A 6,552-nucleotide genomic window follows, 5' to 3' on the forward strand; every position below is an offset into this window, starting at 1 on the left:
TACAAATGTTAATCCAGTCTAGGGTAAACATTTGGATAATGGATAAAAATGTACGCACAGCAAGAGAAATAATAAGGATATTCTCAATAAATTTCTATCATTCCAGTTTCGATTAACACATGCAGAGAAATGGAGTTTTCACTTTTTAAGTATCCAACGTGCTTTCAATTAATGAAAAATCAAAAAAATATGAAAAGAACTCCAATCCTGGACTTGATTTGGAAATGATAACAACTTAATGAAAGGAAACAAATTACCACAATCTGGGAATAGGAACCCTTAAAAATAAACATTGCTCGATGGTTTCCCTTGACTTAGGGTTTAGAGATTACTCCCCCTTCATCTCAGGATTCCGAAGTTCAACCAAAACAAAAATGAAAAACATTTCTAAAAAAAAACTCAAGAAGGGAATAAACCCTAAGCCCATTTTTTTCTTTTTTCGTTCATACCCAAAAACTACGACCCTTCTGACTCCCCTTTCTTTGCCTTTTATTCTCATCCCTTTCATCCTTTGCCGCTCCCTCAACTGAATCCTCTCCAATTCCATCCGGATCCTAGAGTGTAGAATCTGTAACCACAATGCAGAGAGAGAGAGTGTTAGGTTTCGAGCAATAGAAAATCTGAGAATATCCTAAGTGTAGTGCGAAGGTGTAGTGGGAATCCTGAATGCGAAATGACCATATTACCCCCTTTCTTTGCCTTTTGACTTCGGATTGTCCCTTTAAGTAAAAATTGATGTGTAAGTGATTATTTGTAGTGATTTTCAGGTCAAAAGTTTTAACTTAAATACTTACTTACTACAATTATTTCGCTTAATCACACCCCCCAACTAGCTTTTTGCTAGCCTCTAGCAAATAAAGTGATTATGAGAGCAAAAAAAAAAAAAAAAAATTCAAGGAATCATGCCATCCATCAGATCCATTGGTTTTAGAATTTAAGGGTTAATGCAAATCTGATATAGATTCTCCACAAAAATTTATACATTACCCAGTCAATCTGCCAAGGAGACAAGAAACCACCAAAAACAGCATAACCCTGAGTGTGCATTGTGATAAAATTTCCAAAGCTGACCACTAAAGTCCATTCTAGAGATTCATCTGAAGCAGCTATTCAGGAAAGATCAATGATCTTACTCTAAGTCAAAACTATTGCAATGGTAGCTTTCACGCTATTACACTTTAAAAGGCGCCTATTTTTTTTTTTTTTTTTAGTAAGGACCTCGGCAATAGGCAGCCTTTTCCAATACGCAAGCATACATCATGCATGATTTTTTTTTTTTTTTTTGATCCCTGGCTTGCCCATTTTCTCATTTAATACACTATAGATCTCTTCCTAAGCCATTAGGATATAGTTCATTAGAGTTCCTTACAGCTACATTGATGAATGCTCCCTTATGGTACAATGGGGTTACCAAGGTAATTCAAGTGTAAGTGTAACCCAGGGGTTAACTGTTTTAAGTAACACACTCCTAACTAAATCAACCCACCAATGGATAAACATCTATTTTGAATTCACAAATCAGTCCTCAGATGCTACTGCAACTCATAATTCCAAAAGTTCTTTCCTCAAGCATAAAATTTTTTAGCATAGCAATTTGGAAAATAAAACTGATAAGTAAAAAAAAAAAAAAAAACTTTCTGCTCTCAAGCTTCAAGAACCCTGATGTGATGTGTACTGACTCATGATTGTGTAAAAAAAAATAGTTCTGATTCTAAACTCTGTTCCCACCCCCCAACTAAAAATATGCATTGTCCTCAATGAGTAGACTAAAGGTAAGGGACAAGGAAAGAACAGAAAGAATACATGGATTATGTTGTAGGTAAAAAGAGAGAAAAGGAAGAAAAATAAACAAAAGTATTTGATAAAAGAAAGCCTGCAAAACAACAGAATGAAGTAAAACTAAAACAAACTGAAAGGAACTACTGAGCAGTAGGGTAGATGGGATCTTGCAGCAAACTGGTTGTAACCACAAGTAAAAAGTTAGTCATAAAGGGTTTTAGCCTTTGACCATTCACTTTGAAAGTGTTTCCATTTTGAGGGTTCACAACTTCAATAGCACTGTGGGGCCAAATGGTTTTTACAACATAAGGTCCACTCCAACGAGACCTTAATTTACCAGGAAACAAATGAAGTCTAGAATTATAAAGCAAAACTTACTGATTGGGTTCAAAAGATTTCCTGAGAATGTTCTTGTCATGCAAAGTTTTCATATGTTCCTTAGTTAGCTTAGAATTCTCATAGGCATCCCTTCTTAATTCTTCTAGTTCAGAAAGCTGCAGTTTTCTCACAGAGCCAGCCTTATCCATGTCAAAATTAAACCTTTTTACAGCCTAGTATGCTTTGTGTTCCAACTCAACAGGGAGATGGCATGCCCTACCATAGACTAGTCTATAAGGGGACATGCCAAGAATTGGCTTATAAGCAGTTCTATAAGCCCATAAAGCATCAGTTAACCTCAATGATCAATCTTTTCTGTTTGGGTTCACGGTTTTCTCAAGGATATGTTTAATTTCTCTATTGTCTAATTCGGCTTGACCATTTGTCTGTGGGTGATAAGGTGTGGACACCTTATGTTGAATTCCATACTTTTTCAGGAGGGCTTCCATGGGTTTGTTACAAAAGTGTGATCCATTGTCACTGATAATAGCTTTTGGCATGCCAAACCTCGATACAATGTTGTCTTTCAGAAATTTGAGTAAAACATGATGGTCATTCTTTTTGCATGGAATAGCCTCTATCCACTTAGAGGCATAGTCCATTGCAACCAGAATATATAGATATCCAAAGGTTGGAGGGAAGGGTCCCATAAAATCCAGACCCCAACAGTCAAAAACTTCTAGGATTAAAACTGGTTGTAAAGGCATCATGTTCCTTCTAGTGACTCCTCCCAATTTTTGACAGTTTGCACACCTTTTACAAAACTCAAAGGCATCCCTAAACATGTGTGGCCAGTACAACTCAGACTAAAGTATCTTTGCAACTATTTTTTTAGTAGAAAAATGTCCACCACAGGGTTCAGTGTGACAGGAAGGGAGAACTGAGGGTATATCAATGTTCGGAACACATCTACGAATGATTTGGTCATAACAATACTTAAACAGGTAAGGATCATCACAAAAAAAAAATACCTGACCTCTGTTTTGAACCTCTTCAAGTCTTGGGTACTCCACTGTGAAGGTGTCATTCCTGTCACCAAAAAGTTCACAATATCAGCATACCAAGGGATAGACTCAACTAACAAAATATTTTCATGAGGGAAAGAGTCAGAAATAGGTAAGAGAGATGTAGCCTCTATGAAAGTGAGCCTGGATAAGTGATCAGTCACTACATTCTCCACTCCTTTCTTGTCTTTAATTGTAATATTGAACTCTTGGAGGAGCAACACCCATCTGATCAGTCTTGGCTTCACATCCTTTTTAGTTAACAAATATTTCAAAGCTGCATGGTCAGTGTAAATGACCACAGGTGACCCAAGGATGTATGCCTTAAACTTGTCTAAGGCAAAAACTATTGCAAGCAACTCTTTCTCTGTGGTTGAGTAGTTTTTATGGGCCCCATTCAAAGTCTTGCTAGCATAATAAATGACATGGGGTTGCTTATTTCTACGCTGGCCAAGCACTGCTCCTATGGCATATTCACTAGCATCACACATTATTTCAAAGGGTAAGGTCCAATCTGGGGGCTGTATTATTGGAGCTGTAGTGAGCAACTCTTTGAGTTGCTCAAATGCAGATTGTTGGTCTGTGGTCCACTCAAAATCATTATCATGCATAAGCAATTTACATAAGGGTTTAGAAATTGAACTAAACCCTTTTATAAACCTCCTATAGAACCCTGCATGCCCCAAAAATGACCTAATGTCTCTCACTGTTTTAGGTATGGGAAGTTTGGAAATTGTCTCAATTTTTGACTTGTCTACTTCAATACCCTTAGAAGACACTATATGCCCTAGCACTATACCCTGTTGAGCCATAAAATGGCATTTTTCCCAGTTAAGCAGTAAATTCTTCTCCTCACACATGGACAAAACAGCTTGCAAGTTAATTAATCATTTCTCAAAAGTGCTTCAAAAAACAGAGAAATCATCCATGAAGATTTCTAAGCTATTTTCAATTAAATCACTGAATATACTGAGCATACATCGTTGAAAAGTTGCTGGAGCATTACACAGCCGAAAGGGCATCCTTTTAAAAGCAAAGGTCCCAAAGGAACAGGTAAAGGTAGTTTTCTCTTGATCCTCAAGAGCTATTTCAATCTGATAATAACCTGAAAACCCATCTACGAAACAATAGAATGCATTTCCAGCAACCTTCTCTAAGACTTGGTCCAGGAATGGTAAGGGAAAGTGGTCTTTCCTTGTGGAGGAATTAAGCTTCCTATAGTCAATGCACATCCTCCAACCCGTGGTCACCCTTGTAGGTATCAATTCATTTTCTTCATTTTTTACCACGGTCAACCCTGATTTTTTTGGGACCACATGGATGGGGCTGACCAACCTACTGTCAGAGATAGGGTAAATAATACCCTCATCTAAGAGCTTAAGCACTTCATTTTTCACTACCTCTTTCATTGTGGGATTAAGTCTCCTCTGCCTTTCCCTAGATGGTCTAGCATCCTCTTCCAAATAGATCTTATGGGTACAAATCAAAGCGTCTATACCCTTAATGTCTGCCAAAGTCCATCCTATGGCCTTTTATGTTTGGTCAGGACCTCTAATAACCTTCCCTCTTGATTTTCAGTTAAGTGAGAAGAGATTACCACTGCAAAAGTATGGTGAGGTCCCAAGATTGCATATTTCAGCTGGTCTGGTAAAGGCTTGAGATCCAACGATGGGTTCTTCTCTTTTAAAGGTTTTAAGGTTGTTGCTACTGTGGGCAGCTGTTCGAACTTGAGCTTCCACTATGATTCAGTTGGGTTTCCTGCAATCGATGCATAGAATAATTCATTAGTTATGTCATCTAAATCACTAATTTCTTCTAACTCAATTAATGAATCAATGTGTTGATTAGTCAATGGACAAATCTCTAAAATAATGTTGTCCAACAAGTTCACTTCCTGCGCTTCTTCCACTTCTTGGGGTTGCCTGCATATATTAAAAATATTTAGTTCCAAGGTCATGTTCCCAAAACTTAGTTTAAACACACCACTTCTACAATTTATCATAGCATTAGAAGTGGCCAGAAAAGGTCTTCCCAAAATTACAGGTGCTTGAAACAGAGAGTTTGTTGATATTTTCATGTCAAGAACAACAAAATCTACTGGGTAATAAAACTTATCAACCTGCACTAAAACATCCTCCACTACTCCTCTAGGTATTTTAATTGACCTGTCAGCTAGCTGTAGGGTAATAGAGGTAGATTTCAACTCCCCTAAGCCAAGTTTTTCATAAACACAGTAGGGTAACAGATTTACACTAGACCCCAAATCAAGTAATGCATGCCCAATTTTTGAATTTTCAATCATGAAAGCAATATTGGGTGAACCTGGGTCCTTATACTTGGGAGGGGTGTTGCTTTGTATGATTGCATTGACTTGTTCAGTGAGGAAGGCCTTTTTTTTCACATTCAGTTTACTCTTAATGGTGCACAGGACTTTAAGAAATTTTGCATAAGTGGGAATTTGTTGAATAGCATCTAACAATGGTATATTTATTCTCACTTGCTTAAAAACTTCAAAAATTTCAGCATGATTCTTATCTTTATGCACAGGGGTTAGTCTTGTGGGAAAGGGTGCAGGTGGTTGCCAATTATTCACCTCAAGTTCAACATGCATAGGTTTAGAGTCCTTACCAGTGATGGCTGGGTCAGGGGTGGGATTTACCAGAATTCTTCCACTTCTCAAGGTTGTCACAGCTTTTACTGGTTTAATGTTGGATGTATCCACTGCCTCTGATACTTGATGAACCTGCCCTTGAGGGTTAGGCTGTGGTTGAGCAGGGAACTTTTCCTTCTCCTGGGTGCTCAAGGTGTCAAAGATCCTCTAATATCATTGATAGCCTGAGAAGTCTGATTGTTGATGGTAGTCTACCCTTGAATGAATTGTTAGAGGTTTGTTGCTATTTGATGGACAGAGTCCTCAAGGTTCCTCCTCTGCCCATAAGCTGCTACAGCAGGATATTGAGATGATCCTAAGGCTGCTGCATGTGAGTTCAGCGCATACTGAAATGGGCCAGGTGCATGACTGGGGGTTTGCGCTAATTGCTCATTCCTCCAGCTCAGATTTGGGTGGTTCCTCCAAGATGGATTGTACATGTTGGAAAAGGAACCTGGAACAGATTTAGAAATAAAATTGACAGGGTTAGATTGATCTAGAAGAACTTCCCTAAAGGCTGGGATTGTAGGGCAGTCACCAGTATCATGCCCTATTTCTTCACAGATGTTGCATTTTTCTGGGATTTTCTGAATAATTTGAATTTCCTTGTTTGTATCTATGGTTTTCAATTTCTTAGAAAGTACAGACACTCTAGCATGCAAATCATCCACTTCTTTCAAATGATATTTCCCCCCTCCAGTTATTTTTAAAGGCTCAGTTCTGTCATACACATATGAAACA

Source organism: Juglans microcarpa x Juglans regia, chromosome 1D (genome assembly GCF_004785595.1).
Source record: "Juglans microcarpa x Juglans regia isolate MS1-56 chromosome 1D, Jm3101_v1.0, whole genome shotgun sequence".
Lineage (NCBI taxonomy): Eukaryota > Viridiplantae > Streptophyta > Magnoliopsida > Fagales > Juglandaceae > Juglans > Juglans microcarpa x Juglans regia.